The sequence below is a fragment of the Sceloporus occidentalis genome, unplaced genomic scaffold, assembly GCF_023333645.1.
Source record: "Sceloporus occidentalis isolate IW3139 unplaced genomic scaffold, rSceOcc1.0.p SCAF_3, whole genome shotgun sequence".
Classification (NCBI taxonomy): Eukaryota; Metazoa; Chordata; class Lepidosauria; order Squamata; family Phrynosomatidae; genus Sceloporus; species Sceloporus occidentalis.
This window is the reverse complement of record NW_028316983.1, coordinates 28,099,047-28,115,442: the sequence shown is the minus strand read 5'-3', so window position 1 is coordinate 28,115,442 and position 16,396 is coordinate 28,099,047. Positions and strand designations below refer to the sequence as shown.

Sequence of the window (16,396 nt, the reverse complement as noted above, 5' to 3'; positions counted from 1 at the left end):
GATGCTGGCCATGAAAGCCTTCGATTTTATATTAATGAATCCAATTAAAGTATAATTTTAAGACTTTAATTTAAAACATTAGTAACACATAAAGCACATATTACACGCTGTTACTTTCCCACCAAAGTGGTACCTATTTATCTACTTGCACTTTTATATGCTTTCAAATTGCTAGGTTGGCAGAATCTGGGAATAGTGATGGGAGCTCACTCCGTCAAATACCATATGAGCCTCGGCCGCCAACCCACCAATCTTACAAGCATCAGAGTCAATGTCTTAACTGCTGAGCCACCATGTCCTGTAACACCTTTGTTAGGCCAACTAAAAAGGCACCGAATTTTGATTGACCGAACAAAGAAAGGTAATACCCCCCAAAAGACTAAGGGATTTGTATTACGGTTAACATACGAGTTACCCCTGCAATTACTATGTCCCTTTTTCTATTTTCCTACCAGACTGGAAACTGTTAAAACAGAACAAGCAACATTTTAAGTTGTTGCCTTGGGTCCTCAATCCAACAGAAAGTATTCAGAGCCTAGTATTCTGAGACAGAGAGTTTTGGTATTCCCCTAAGAAATTTTATATAAAAAAATACTAATCATGTAGTTTCTTCTGCATAATCAGGAAGGAGCAATAACTGGTAGGAAGAAGAAAGTATTAGCATATAGTATTCAAATACACTGTTGTTAGGCACAGTTGGCGTGAATAGAACTTCACAGGACACCAGGATGGACAAGACTTCAGATTCTATGATCTATTCACTTTATTTTATGAACAAGGTCTAGGCTGTTGCTAAAGTCAGAGCAAGGTCAAGAAAAAAGAAAAGAAAAAGAAAATGTGGATGAGGAAACAGTCAATTCTTGACTGAACAATAAACTGGCATGCACACAAAAATCCACATTTGGATTGCTTGAGGTCAGGGATTCTAACATAGTTCTCTCATGATCAAAAGAAATGAAGGAAGACCTGATAAAGGTGAATGAAAGAAAGAACTGGTCTAAAACAACAGGTTAGCATTTTTACAGGTGAGAAGAACTAATGCTGAGATAAACATGACCACAGCCTTGTCATATATCTTTTTTTCCCTTGCAATTTTACTTGCTGTGTTCAGACTGTGGGAGTCAACACTTTTGGAGTACTGCAAATCAGCTAAAGAACTACCAAAAGTCCTTCTACCCACCTGTGGTGATCATGTGTGCACACACAGTGTGCCATCAGCCACTGTATAGACAGATTTCTAAAAGTGAATCAGCATTCTTTTCCATGGAAACAAAGCAGCTTTGAGGAACCAGCCATTTTTATTGGATTCATGGTGATAATGCACATCTTATTTGTATTACATTAGCATCCTATATACCTGGGTGGGCTACAACATGGGGGCCAGGGGCCAATCTGCCCCAGAGGGCTGCAGCCCCCCACAACAAGGCCAAATAACTGATCTTTTCAAAATTGGGGGCTTGGGGGCCTGGTGAGGAATTTCAGAAGCCAGAAAAGTGAGGTCCATAGGCAACATTGTGCTCACATATTTACCACATACCATACAAGTTCAGAGCTAGTGAATATATGTGCCAGTAATTTCAAACGTTTGAATGTAATAAATAAGAAATTGACAGAATTAACAATAATATAACAGGAACGTCATCATTGATTTTGCTGTCTACTAAGTTGTTTCAATGAAAAGAGAAGGGGAGCAGGCAGCATGTAGATCACAGAGGTTAATAAATTCTAATCAGATAAGGCATCTGTAACAACATTCCCTTTATTTCCCTTTATTATTATGAGTGATGATGCTTAGATAGCTAAAGCAGCAGCATCTATGTATAAAGGAGAGGGGCTCGTGGATTCAAGTAAACTCCATGGTGTTTAAAATCCACTAAACATTTAGGGGACAACTACCCCAAGGGACTTTCCACCCCTCCAAAGCTTCCCATTAAGGATTGGGTTTGTTCAACAGCCACAGAGTGATGACTTGACTGTCTGGGAGGCTATGGTAACAGATGCCTCGATTACATCTCATATGAATTACTGTGATACTATGTAGTGCTTTGGAAATTGTTGACAAAGTGCAGCAGGACCATAATGCTGCTGCCAGACTGGGGCTGGTTGAAGGGAACACATAATTCCCATGTTGCAACAGCTTCAGTGGCTACCGGTTCATTTCCAGACACAATTCAAAGTGCTGATTATGACCTTTAAACCCTACTTAGCTTGGGTCCAGACTATCTGAAAGACCATATCTCCTTCTATAAATAATAAATAAAATAATAAATTTTTTATTTATATACCGCCCTTCCTATGATCAGGGCGGTGCACAACAAGTTAAAACAATACAAATACATCCATCAACATTCAATACAATAAGACTGTTAAAACCAATACTAAAACCCCATCAACCAGCTACCATTGCTGTCAGCGGGGGGGGGGGGGGGGGGAAGACTAGCTGGAACTGTCAGGGAATGCTAGTCGGAACAGGCTGACTCTTAAGAACCTCAGCAGAAGGCTTTTTCTATATCACCACCATCTGGGATGACCAAAATGGTCAAAGGTCTGGAAACCATGATATATGAGGAGCAACATACCCTCACTGGGTTTCTGGTTCTAGGCAGATGTGTCACTACATGCAGGTAATAACACTACTCTGCCATATGTAAACAGCATATAAAAATGATTTCTTACAGAATCTGGTAGAATTTAAGAAAACTGACATGCACAATGAATTCTGACAGATATTCAAAAAGCACAGGGAAGATTTGTTCAGTTAATATACCCAATGAGTTCATGCTGCTTTGAAATCACAAGCACCCATAGCTGATTTCCCATAAATGATGTCTGGAACACATGAGGGAAGATTCAAGAGCCCTGTGCATACACTTAGAATGATTCTATGCTACAGGGACTATGATATTGTCCTTCCCAACTTGTACTGGACCATACACTTCTCTAATGAGTCTCTTAAATTTCATGAGTGGGTCTTCAGCAGTCCTATTGAGAAATGAGAGGCAGAAATTTTTTTTCAATAGAATCCACAGGGGTTCTATCCCCCCCTCCCGCTTTTTAACTAAAAAAGGCAGAAGATGTCAGAACTCATAGCTACAAAGAACTAAAGAACATTGAAGTTACCCATTGTTTCTCAGCTGTCATTTCCTCTAATTCCATGTGCAAAGAGATTTCTTTCCCCAAATTTCTCCACATGATGATATTTGTTTCAGAAAAAGAATACTGTGAGGTATATGCCACATGTCTTTTACAATTGCAGCATGGAATCTACCAATTAATCTCCCACAATCTGCCATAACTGTCACCTGTGCTACAGCCCCAGTGAATTCTTCCTAATTATTATTTGAATCAGAATATTCCATCTTTTATGTTATTTTACTTGTCTGTTTAGTATCACACTTTTCTATAGTACAAGATAATTACAAAGCTAGCATATTTACTTGGGTTGTTTTAGCAGCACAACAAAGGCCCATACTCATTCTCTGACACATCCAGCAGCCAGGAGAGCATAACTTAAGAATAAAACAGTCAATCAGGTCTTGACAAGGGCAAGGGGAAATGTCAGGTAGCTGGAGCACATAAAAGGGGTCACATCAATCAGTTCACTCTGATTAAAAATGAATGCTACTTGCAGCTCTTACTGACACGCACACACACAAATAAGGTTCTGATAAATGAAGCCAAGAGTTAATTCACACAGTATCTGCAGAGATGACTCAACTGGCAAGTACCCACAAGCCAGAAAGACAAAAGGAAGTACTTCACCACAAAGCAAGTAGGCTTATGTAGAATCTATTTTCACAAGGTATAGTGATGGCCACCCAGACTGGCTGTCTAGTGAATGGGCAGACACATGGAAAATGGGGCTATTAATTCTCAGTGGCTGCTCTCAGACTCTGGAACTCCCTCCCTAGAGAGGCCAGGTTGGTCCCATCCCTGCTCTTCTTTCAGTACAAGATAACAGCATATTGTGCCGGCATGGATGATATTGACTAGTATTTAATGATACACCTTTAGACTTGGAGCCAGTATGATATAATAGTTTGAGTGTTGGGTAGAGGCTCTGGGAGACCAGGGTTCAAGCCTTGCTTAGACATAGAAATGCATTGAGTGCAACGAAAACCCCATGATAGATTTGCATTAGGATCACGATAAGTTGGAAGCAACACAAAGGCATACAAAAATTAACAACTTTGCACTTAAGGATTTTATCTAGTTCCTTCGTAGCTGCCCTTCCAAGTCCTAGTCTTCCTCCAGTTTCTTGACTACAGCCTCTGTTTTGATTTATGACTAAGCCAAGATGTAGGGATTTTAGAATTATGTCAGTGTCTTTGTAAAGGTACGTAAATTATTATTATTATTATTGTCTTTTTATTATTCAACTGTAAGCTTTTGCACTTTCTTCCTGAATTTTTCTCAATAGACTATACAAATCTTTGTTATTTTCCTCTAATAGTATAGTGTCCTTTGCATATCTTAAAACTTTGTTCCTTCCTCCATTTTTTAAGCCTCCTTCCTCTGAGTCTAATCCATCTTTCTGCATGGTATGTTCACTATACAGATTGAGCAGAAAGACTGCTAAAATGCAGCCTTGTCTGACCCCATTGAGAATTGGAAATAGTATACATTCTGTTCTGACAGTGATTTCTTGACCTGAGTATAAGTAATACAAGACAATCACAGGTTTGGTCAGACCTATTTCTTTCAGAGTCATTTATAGTTTTTCATGATCTACACAGGTTTTGCTATAATCTATAAAACACAGGCTGATTTCTTCTGAAATTCTTTGGTACACTCCATTATCTAATAGATGTTTGCAGAATGATCTCTGATGCTCCTTCCTTTCCTGAAGCCAGCTTGGACATCTGGCATTTCTTGTTCCATATGTGGCAGAAGTACTTTGCCTTAAAATTCTGAGCATCACTTTACTTGCACGGGAGATAAATGAAACTGGCCAATTATTACTACAATGTCTCATTTCTTTGGGATAGGAATGTATATTGAGCATTCCAATCTGTGGATCATTGTTTTGTCTTCCATATCTGTTAGCAAATTTTACTCAGAATTTGAATGAATTCTATCTCTGTAGGTTGAAATGGTTCTATTGGTATGCTAGGCCAAATGGATCTTTGTTTTTGATTTTATATTGTTAATCCGTCTCCAGAATCCTACATTACCAACTTCACTCCTCTTTCAAGACTAACACTTTCTTCTTCTTTTAGCAATGTGCCACTGTTACTAGCTGTATATAATTTTGTTGTGAACAATGGCGGGTTACAGACCGCCCATTTGGGGCGGGCTGTACCTGCCCCTTTCCCCGGTGTATCAGGGCCTCAGCTGCCAGAACGGCAGCCGCTGAGGCCCCGATCTGCCGCTTTTCAGGCTGCGGGAAAGCGGCAAAACGCCGCTTCCCCGCAGCCTGAAAAGGGGTGTCCAAGGACACCCTGCAGCGGTGGGGAGGAGGAGAAAGGGGCCGCTTGGCCCCTTTCTCCCTTGCTTCGCTGGGCGCAGCCGTCTGAAGGCTGCGCCCAGCGACGCAAAGCGGCGCCGCAAACCAGGAAGGAGCTCCGAAACGGAGCTCCTTCCTGGTCCGCGGAAAGGGCGCACTAAGTGCCCTGGCACGGACCAACGACGTCACGTCCGCGCCGCCCCGTATAGAGGCGGCGCGGTCGTGACGTCATCATGGTGGCCCCCATGTGGAAGGGGAGCCGCCATTTTGTACGGACTCAGTCCGTACTAGGGTTAGGGGGGTGCGGAAGCACCGCACCTTCCTAACCCTAGTACAGACTGACTCTGTACTTTCATGGCGGTGTGTAACCCGCCATGGTTAGGTTTTGAACTTCCCCTCCACTCAGTAAAACTCATTTAAACACTTCAGCCAATGTAGCACATTAATGTAAATAATTTTAAAAGTCCAGCAGAAAATTGCTGCTAACGTACTCAATTAAACTGTTTTATGACAAGTATTATTAATGTAATTTATGACATAAGTGACCTAGCTACTATTATGCTAAGAATCTGGAAACAGTGTGGTCTCAAATAGCATATAATCTTTATTCTACTGATGGCAGCTAGAATTTGAATTGTGCAAAATGCAAAAAAGTAGCAGTAATAATAACAACTATGCAACCATATTTAACTGTAGTGTAAATACCTTTGAGACTTTCTATGAAGACACAGTATATTAAATTTCAGCAGCGTACTGGAGTAACTCATTTTATTTCTGGAAACAATATGGTAGTTCTTTGTTTTGTACTGTGGACAATATTAGGGGGAGGTGAATGTCAGCATGACCAAATTTTGCTTACAATGGCACAAACAGTTATATATTTTTAAAATGCTCCTTACTCTTTATGTCCCTTAGATCATGAAAAGAATGCTATGGATATTGTGGTTTGCTATAAATTAAATCAAATGTCTGAAAATTGTCTTTGTATGAAAAGATAACTCATTCTGTTTGTGATTTACTGTTTTATATAAAGCAGTTTGTAAGACCTTGGCAGGGATGTGAATAATAGGATTCCTTGAAAGTTTCTCATTCACAGGGTTGCTGTTAAGTCAAAGCTGACTTAACAGCAATCAGCAAGAACTAAAAATCATATTGTACATAAAAACACACATTTAAATGTGAATATTAATGTTTGGTCTGCCTAGTGTTTCAATAATCCACCCATTTCAGAACACATTGGGAAGAAATGTCTTCCTTTATGCTCTCACACAATGATGTCAGTTCTTTTCCTTAGTATGATTCTTTTAACATTCACATAACCCTGCCAACATTCCCAGGCATATACTACATTCTGTATTTCTATTAAGAAGTGCTGACCTCCTTCCAAATCCTTCTGCCACACCAAGTGGCTTTGCATTATTGCCCTTCAGAGCTTTCTTACAACTGCAGCAATTACAGATGTTAACTCAAAACTCATTACTTGGGGCTCTGATAGGGGATAAAGAGCTGTGACCTTCCTGGATAGATTTTCTATTACCCGATACAACTAGCTTGTTTTAGTTACCTGATGACACACAGTTGTAATCTTAGAGCACTGTTATTTGGGAAAAGGGGGCAGAGGGAAACAACTCCCAGAGATTTTAATACTTCAAACAACCCATCACTCAATTTGTTCTTTCAATATCAATGACAGGAAAGACAATATTGCCAACTGAACTCTCAGTGGTAGGAAAGGTGCAATGCAAGTTTGTTTGAACTGAGGCAGTGGAAAGGCTTCCTCCCGATGGATTTGGACTAGTCTAGATGATAATACACAATAACACTGAGTTGAAAAGGAAACTGTCCATTTCTTTCCTATACCCACAGAAAACACACACAGAGACAGACAAAAGGACAGGTCTGTTTTAATTAGTCTTAGAGTAATATCTTAAATTACTCTAGTGGGAGGTAAATTTAAATGTGTTCAAAGCAGTTTGCTTCATTGTCTTTAGAAACATAGATAATGTTGCTTCCTTTCCACTCAGACACTTATTTGTCTCCCTTGGTTCTGAATCTTCTTCTCCATTGTATTGGATAGAATTAGACATTCTACACAAACACACAATCCTTAGTTCTGTATTTGTGTTTGAACAAAGCCTTTTCCCATGTCTACCCTGAGTCTGAGACCAGTTTTAGGCCAAGTGAAAAAGGATAATGTAAAAAATATATATACCAGGAGGAGAAGGATTAAACACTGCCTTTTTTTTAACAAACACTTTCTAATTATGTATAATGCTCCCTTTTCACCTTTCACAAAAAAGGCAAACACAGGATTGGATAATCCATGTTTATCACCTAACCTCTAGTTCCAGTTGTATTTCAAGATCTTAGGCCCATTCCAGACGGGCCTTGGCTCTGCCCCCAGTACGTACTAGGGGTTGGCCGAGGATGCAGCGTCCAATCAGGCCTCACCCCTAGTACGTACTGGGGACGTCAAAATGGCGGCGGCCTATACACATGGGTGCCGCCATTTTGACATGATGGATGCTTAGCGTCCGCACGTCACGGCGTATACGTGACACTGCAAGTGCGGCATTGGTGCCTTGCGGCGTCACAACTGTGCCGCAAGCAGAACCCACTTTTTGCTGCACAGGGGAGCCGCGCAGTTTGTCTGCTGCGGCTCCCTCGCGCAGCAAACACGGGCGCCGGCAGAGTGCCCTTTTTGTGCGATGTGTAAAGCGCCTTATACTTTGAAATGCTTTCTGTTAATATAAAAAAGGGAAATTAGTGGAAAGGATTGAAACACTAACAGGATCAAAATGTGGAGCTAAATGTATCTAATATTTTGGAGTAGTTTTCTCAAAGAATGTATGTACATGTTGCTATTTATCTCCCAAGAGGATTAGACAAGAAATGAAACAATGGAGTAAGTTATGAATTTCTTGTTTAGAGATTACTGCAATTGTCAAAATGAAAATGCCTATAATTTTATTCTTTTCCCTCAAATTACCAGACTGTCCCATCAATTTTAATCAAAAGTCACTAAGTATGACGCTAGAAACTACTACAGTTAAGTCTAATCTCTTATCACAGGAGCGTCGCAAAGATGGTATGACCCAACCCAACAAGACATAGGTTTCATTGCAATTTCAGTCATTTAAAGGCTGCACACCATGGCTGGGCAAATGAATGGGAGTGGAATATCAATTATCAGATTCAATAAGGTTTAGTTCATGTGATTAAAAAACCCACTTACATCAGAATGTAAACAGGAACTGTCATTAAGGTAGTTGTTGTTGTATCCCTTCAAGTCAGTTCTGACTTATGGCAGCCCTAAGGTGAACCTATCATGCAGTTTTCCTATCAAGGGGGTTTGCTATTACTTTCCTCTGAGGTTAAGAGAGTGTGACTTGCCCAAGATCACCCAGTGGATTTTCATGGCTGATAGTGTATTCAAACCCTGGTCTCCCAAAGGTCTAGCCCAACACTCAGACCGCAATACTATGCTGGCTCTCATATTATCAAGGCATGGGGAAATTATTCTAGGTATTCCATTTTCTTCATATATCAATAGTACAAGGTTTCAAAAGTCTTTAGAGGAAGGAAACTATTCAGCTTTGTTAAAGGGCAAACTGATAAAATATACACATGAAGATCAGGAGTAACAAGAGGACTGGGTATGTCTAGCAGTTATTCTTCATTTGAAAAGCACAAAAGGGAATCCTTCCAATAATTTATTGTAAGATCTTGGACACATTTGAAACCACGGTCTTTGCATGTTAAAACATGGAGAGAGGATTTGTGTTAGACATATCTGAAGAATGCCAGAGACATGTGCACACATTTCCAGTCAACTATATAATTAATGGTCATTCACAGGAGAACCTCTACAAGAGTATGTAGAGGTGGTATTACATTTACATCAAAATATCTAAAATGTTTTAACTTTCTCTAAACCTTGTTGGCATTGTAGAAATGTAAGTGGTACATTTAGGTCCAGTACAGAGGACCATAAAGGGGAGGCTTGATATCGCCCCTTTGAGCACCAGATCAGGGCCATGACAACCACACGTCATGTCCCCGATCCAGCGTTTTTCCAGCCCAAAAAGAACTGGCAAAATGCAGCTCCCTTTTGGGGCGGAAAAAAGCTGACCTTTCCACAATGGTGGTGGCTTTTCTGTGCTCCTGCAGCATGCAGCATCTGAACACTGCACTGCCAGATTACCGCAATGCTGCCCATCTAGGCAGGCAGGCAGCATGATGCCGGCTTGGGGGCACCATCAAGGTGTACGCTAACTAAACACTATGCCCCCACACTGCCCCCAAGCCAGCGCTTACTACCGATCTGTTTTGACCCTTGGTAATATTTGGTGGTATTATCCTTTAATAAAACACGACTACAATGACCATCAAGAGAATCATGGGAATGGATTTATAACTGGATCTATTCACTATATAGCCAATATACTCATTTAGAGAAGACCGGTTCTGTGTATATTGATGGCTGATTTGTGCTGTTTGTCAAAGTACTGTGATCAACATGCATACCTACAGTTAATTAATAAGGAAAAAAACTATGGGAAGGTATGCCATTTATATGCTATTTAATGTGCTCAGAAAAGGTATGCCATTTATATGCTATTTAATGTGCTCAGAAAAGGTGCAATCTTCTTATGAAGGATTGAAATAGTTACAGAGCTACTGGTTTTGTCCCCTTGGCCATCCTGAGTGAGAATGGACAAGGAAGGGATGCTCACTCAATAAACTGTATTATCTATGGGATCAATTCATATAGTATTCGTCTACATTTTGTTTGCTAAGATTCTTTGTTAAGTTTTCTTTGGCGCATTACAGGCCGCCCGTTTGGGGCGGCCTGTATCCGGCCCTTTCCCCACTGGATCGGGACCTCAGCTGCCACAGCGGCAGCCTCTGAGGCCCCGATCTGCCACTTTCCAGGCTGCGGGAAGCAGCAAAAGGGCACTTCCCCGCGGCCTAGAAAGGAGTGTCCTTGGGGCTTCATGCCCCAAGGACACCCAATGCTGACGTGGAGGAGGAGAAAGGGGCCGCTCGGCCCCTTTCTGCCTTGCGTTGCTGGCACAGCTGTCTAAAGGCTTCGCCAGCAATGCAAATCCTAGAAGGAGCTCCGTTTCGGAGCTCCTTCCTGCGCCGCGAAAAGGGCGCCCCAGGTGCCCTCACACGGTGCGAGGACGTCACTTCCCGCTGTCCTGTTTGGAGGCAGCGCATTTGTGACGTCCTAATGTCGGTGCCCATCTAAAATGGGCGCTGCCATTTTGTACGTACCGTGTACATACTAGGCTTCGGGGTGTCTGGAAGAGACGTCCCCGGGCAACCCTAGTACAATGCGGCCCGCGGCGGTGGCAGGACAGGCCCCAGCCCAGTCCTGCCGCCGCCTCCTCTGCCTCCTCCTCCTCCTGGGCTGCACGACCGCTTGACTGCGCTGCCCTCCTCCTCCACCACCACGCGAAGGAGGAAGAGGAGGGCCGCGTGGCCTGGGGCAGAGGGGGGAAAGAGGGAAGCCCCGCGCTGGCCTCCCCGTGTGACCCCACGCCGGCCTCCCTGCCTCCCTGTGCGGCCCCGCGTTGCCCACTTCCTTCTCCTCTGCCTCCTCCGCCCCCAGGCCGCGCGGTGCATGGAGGAGGGGGGAGGAGGAGGAAGAGGAGGAGGAAGAATTGGAGGGGGAGCACAAGGAGGAAGTGGTGAGTGGCCAGAGGCCTCAAGGTTTTTTTAAATTTTATTTTGTGTGCTTTAAGTGCTAACAAGTCTCCCTTGCTTTGACAATGATAGTGTGATGATGATGATGATGATGATGATGATATGAGTCAGCTTGAGAGGCATGCAGGCACTGTTTCAGAAGCCGAGAGAGTGTCACCTTCCAAAGTGTGTTTTGGGTGCTTTTAATGCTAACAAGTCTCCCTTGCTTTGACAATGATGGTGTGATGATGATGATGATATGAGTCAGCTTGAGAGGCATGCAGGCACTGTTTCAGAAGCCGAGAGAGTGTCACCTTCCAAAGTGTGTTTTGGGTGCCTTTAATGCTAACAAGTCTCCCTTGTTTTGACAGTGATAGTGTGATGATGATGATGATGATGATGATGATGATGATGATGATGATGTAGTATTCTGGGCACAATACAAGGTGTTGGTTATAACCTATAAAGCCCTAAATGGCTTGGACCCAGGGTACTTGGAGGACCGCCTCTCCCCATATAGTCTGCCCCGCACACTCAGGTCATCTGGGAAGAATTTGTTGAGGATCCCGACAACGAGATATGTGTCAACTTCACAAAGGGCCTTTTCCATCTTGGCCCCAGGGATCTGGAACACCCTTCACGAGGAACTCCGCTCCGCCACCTCCCTGGATCTCTCCAAAAAGAGACTTAAGACCTTCCTGTTTCGGCAAGCCTTCCCCGATGTCCCTTGATACTATGCGACTCCCCCCTATATGTACAGTATTACCGAGCGCATTTAGCTGGCCTGGATCTGATGTATATTTTTAATTTGTAATTTTGAAATGTTTTTACTGAAGTTTTATTTATGTATTGCAATTTTTACCCTGTATTTTGTATTTGTCATTGCAATTCTTATCTGTACACCGCTATGATCAACGCGGAATAGCGGTTTATAAATAAAACTTATGATGATGATGATGATGATGATGATGATGATGATGATGATAATGATATGAGTCAGCTTGAGAGGCATGCACGCACTGTTTCTGAAGCCAAGAGAGTGTGACTTTCCAAAGTGCCTTTTCTGTGTGTTTTTGGTTCTTTAATGGTGATATTGATATCAGCAAGCCTCTGAGGCAAGGCCAATGTAAATTGCTGTGATCTTTACAAACTCATGCGCAGTGAAGAAAAACCAAAGTCCCTTGACCAAGTACACACTTCTGAGAAGTACATTTGGTGCAAGAACTGTGAAACCACCTTGACATGTTCAATATGCATAGCCATGTTAAACCATGCTGTGTTAAACCCAAGGGGTTTGGTTATGGAATAAGCCTCTGAAATATGCAAGAGGCTATGTTAAGTAAAGCCATGTCAAATGCCCAAATGTGCTGTTTGGAATGGGGGGAGGGGGGTGGCCAGAAAGGGAAGTATATTTCTGCCATCTGTCTAGAAATAATGCCCAAATGTCCTCCATTTTGATCATGCCTAAGAAACATGCATTTATATTAACATTTTTAAAAAATCATCATTTTTTTCGCGTGTCCCCCATTTTTAAAAAATGTGTCCTACATTTGAAAATGTTGTCCTACGTTTGTCCTACATTTGTCCCAGTTTGGAGGTCCTGACTTATCGCAACCCTACCCCCAGGGAGGCCTGGGGCCGCAAGGGCCGAGAAGGGGCCTGCGGAAGCGGCCTGCCGCCTCCTGGGCTCCTCCACGGCCCTTGGAGCTCTTTCGGCCAAAGGGAAGAGCCAAAGGGAAGGGCCTGGGACGGGTGCCCAAGCCCTTCCCTTCGGCCTCCCTCCCCTTCGGCCGAAAGGGCCCCTTGGAGCCTGTTGGGCCAAAGGAAGGGACCGAGGAGGAGAGGGTGGGCACACGCCTCCTCCTCCCCGTGGGGCTTCGGTGGAAGCTCCGCCCTGGCATGCGGCTCCGCCCCGGAGGGTGGAAGCTCCACCCCCGGCTTTGGCCCCCCAGTTGTCTGAGGGACAGCAACCCGGCCCCCGGCTCAAAAAGGTTGCCTACCCCTGATGTACATGGTACGTACTTTATGCGCGTCTGTAACGCGCCTTTGTTAAGATTGTTCTGAACCTTGTGTTTTTTTTTAAAAGAACAGCTGAATCCCATAGTCACTTCAGCAGATTACAGTGGATCCTTGTTATACGCTGGGGTTTGGTTCCAAGATCCCCCGTGTATAACAAAATCCGTGTATGCTCAAGTCCCATTAAGTATAATGACATAGCAAAATGGTGTCCCTAATAAAAAATGGAACATCAAGGTAAATCTATACTTTTTTGGAACATTTTCAAACCGTGTATGCTTAAATCCGTGTATAAAAAATCCGTGTATAAGAAGGGCCGACTGTATATTAAAGGAAACTATATGTGTGAGTGCGTACACTGTTACCCAGCACGTCCCAGGTCAAGCCACAACATAACATGAGCAAGTCCTTATCATAACAGAATGAGCAGACATCATGCTGCCAAATATGAAAGACCTAAGTCTTCATGAAATACCAGATACTTTAACTATTATGTTTTGTTAGGGACACATACACACAAACCTTATTAATCACTGATCTGGAAGTCCTCCAAATCCAAAAGGTGAAATGTGTGACCGCATACAAAATGCAAGTGAATACAAAGATATACACAAAGTATATTCACAACAACAGCTGTGATAAAACAATAGGTACATGCTCCAATTATATTAAATCAATGTAAAAAAACCAGAGATAGTGAGTTGTCAGAATTTTCATCCTGCATTCCATGTCTAGATGCCTTACAATTCACTTTTTTTTTTGTTTCTGTGGCTGGAATTCTGTTGGTGACATAAAAAGGCATGTTACCTGTATGTATATTTTTAGAGTTGTAGCAGAAGGACATATCTGGTGGCGCAGTGGTTAAATGCCTGTACTGCAGCCACTCACTCAAAACCACAAGGTTGCGAGTTCAAGACCATCAAAAGGGCTCAAGCTCGACTCAGGCTTGCATCCTTCCGAGGTAGCTAAAATGAGTACCCAGACTGTTGGGGGCAAATTAGCTTACAGTTGTAAACTGCTTAGACACTGCTTAGGCGGTATGAAGCGGTATATAAATGAAGCTTGTTTGTTTGTTTGTATATCCAGCAGCTCCTGCATGCAACACCCCCATGGGTGTGCAACTGGCCTTTCTGCTGTAAGGTTCCCCCTCAGCTTGTAGTTCCTGGAAGTGAGAATGGTTTGCCAAGCAACACCCAGCTACATTCCTCCTTGCAGATCTTGGAAGGACCCCTCCCAGACCCTGCTTTGTGTGTCCCACGGCAGAAATGCCTGGTTGTCCCCTGTGACCATTAACTGTAGGGTGCACAGCAACAACACAAAGGCAGATTGCACACCCATGGAGTGGGGGATGAAGCAGAGGCTTGCTTGCTCAGCTCTCACTAAGATCTCGAATGACCTTTTACAGGCCAAGGCTAATGGCCTTTACTCTGTTCTCATCCTTCTCGATTTGTCTGCAGCCTTCGACACCGTTGATCACTGTCTCCTAATTGACATACTCTCTGACCTTGGGTCAGACTCTGTTCTCGACTGGTTTAGATCTTACTTGTCTGGCCGATCTTTTGCAGTAGTTGCAGGGGGTCAGACTTCTTCTCTTGTTCCCTTATCTGTTGGAGTTCCCCAGGGCTCTGTTCTGGGTCCCCTTCTGTTTTCTCTCTACACACTGTCCTTAGGAAAACTCATCAGCTCTTTTGGTTTTTCCTACCATCTGTATGCTGATGACACCCAGCTGTATCTTTCTGCCCCTGACCTTTCTCCAAGGCTTGAACAGCAAGTCTCGTCTTGCCTTACAGCTGTCTCGCAGTGGATGTGCCATCGGCGTTTGAAGCTCAACATGTCCAAGACGGAGCTTCTTGTCTTTCCTCCTAAGCCCACCCTTCAACACTCCTTTTCTGTCTCTGTGGACAACATTTCTATTCAACCAGTCCAGCAAGCCCACAGTCTTGGTTTTATCTTTGATTCTTCTCTGTCGTGTATCCCTCAGATCCAGACCACAGCCAAGGCTTGTAGATTCTTTTTGTACAATATTGCCAAAATCCGACCATATCTCTCCGCCTCTACTGCCAAGATCCTGGTCCATGCCCTAGTGATCTCACGACTGGATTACTGTAACGTCCTCTTGGCTGGGCTTCCTCTTTCTCACCTCCGTCCTTTAATCTCTGTCCAGCATTCAGCTGCACGCATTATCACTTCCACCCACCGCTCTGACCATATCTCTCATGTGTTGGCATCCCTTCACTGGCTCCCCCTCCCTTTCCGCATTCAGTATAAGCTCCTGCTGTCGACATTTAAAGCCCTCCATGGACTGGCCCCTCCTTACTTATCAGACCTTCTTTCTCCTCACCTTCCAACCAGGGCCCTCCGTTCTGGTAGTCAAGGGTTCCTGTCTCAGCCCAGGATTTCCTCTGCCCCATCCCGGATTCGCCCCTTTTCACTTGCTGCCCCTCACTCCTGGAACCTTCTTCCCCCACAAGCAAGAGCCATCACTTCTTTAACTAGCTTCAAAACGGAGTTGAAAACCATCCTGTTCAGAGAAGCCTTCCCAGGCATTGCATAATTGTCGCTTACTATCTGATGTTCTTTTGTTGCCTTTTTATCGAACCATTTCCTGTATTGCTATGTATTGTATATGTATTATCCAACTTGAGAGTATGTATTTTCCCTGGATGAAGAGTAACCTTCCATTATGAAGCCAAGCCCTCCCTCCAGTCCATCTGCCTTGGTCCAGGCCTCGGAGGTAGAGAGGAACTGCTGGACCTCTTACCCTTTCCCGCCACCACTCCCTTCTCCTTCTGTGTCATGTCTTTTTAGATTGTAAGCCCGAGGGCAGGGAACTGTCTAACTAAAAGATTGCATGTACAGCGCTGTGTAAATTTACAGCGCTTCATAAATAAAGGATAATAATTATTATTATTATTATTATTATTATTATTATTATTATTGGTGGACCTTTATGCTCCACCTGCATAGGGCAGGTTCTCAGCCTATATTTTGTGTGTGTGCATGTCTGGATATTCATTTTTGTATGTTTACCAGCTAAGGATAATACTTCCTGCACCAAAATATAGAGGATATATGCACTAACGCCATAGTACATCAATGTTACAAGTCTTTTTTTGTTTTTGTTTTTTTGTAAAAAAATTGAAAAGTAAACCTCCATAGTACAATTAATAATGCATTTGAGGAGGGCAGATCAAGAAATAGTGTTTTGAGTGAGCCACTCATCCTCAAGGGAAATTTTGACTT

The 16,396-nt window shown here is 43.2% G+C and overlaps 1 protein-coding gene across 3 annotated transcripts in view; it reads right to left on the bottom strand.

Annotated features, from left to right (window-relative positions):
• Positions 1–16,396, bottom strand: part of SULF2 (sulfatase 2) — a 162,403-nt gene that overhangs the window by 32,890 nt on the left and 113,117 nt on the right. The gene's annotated exons all lie outside the window — the stretch shown is intronic.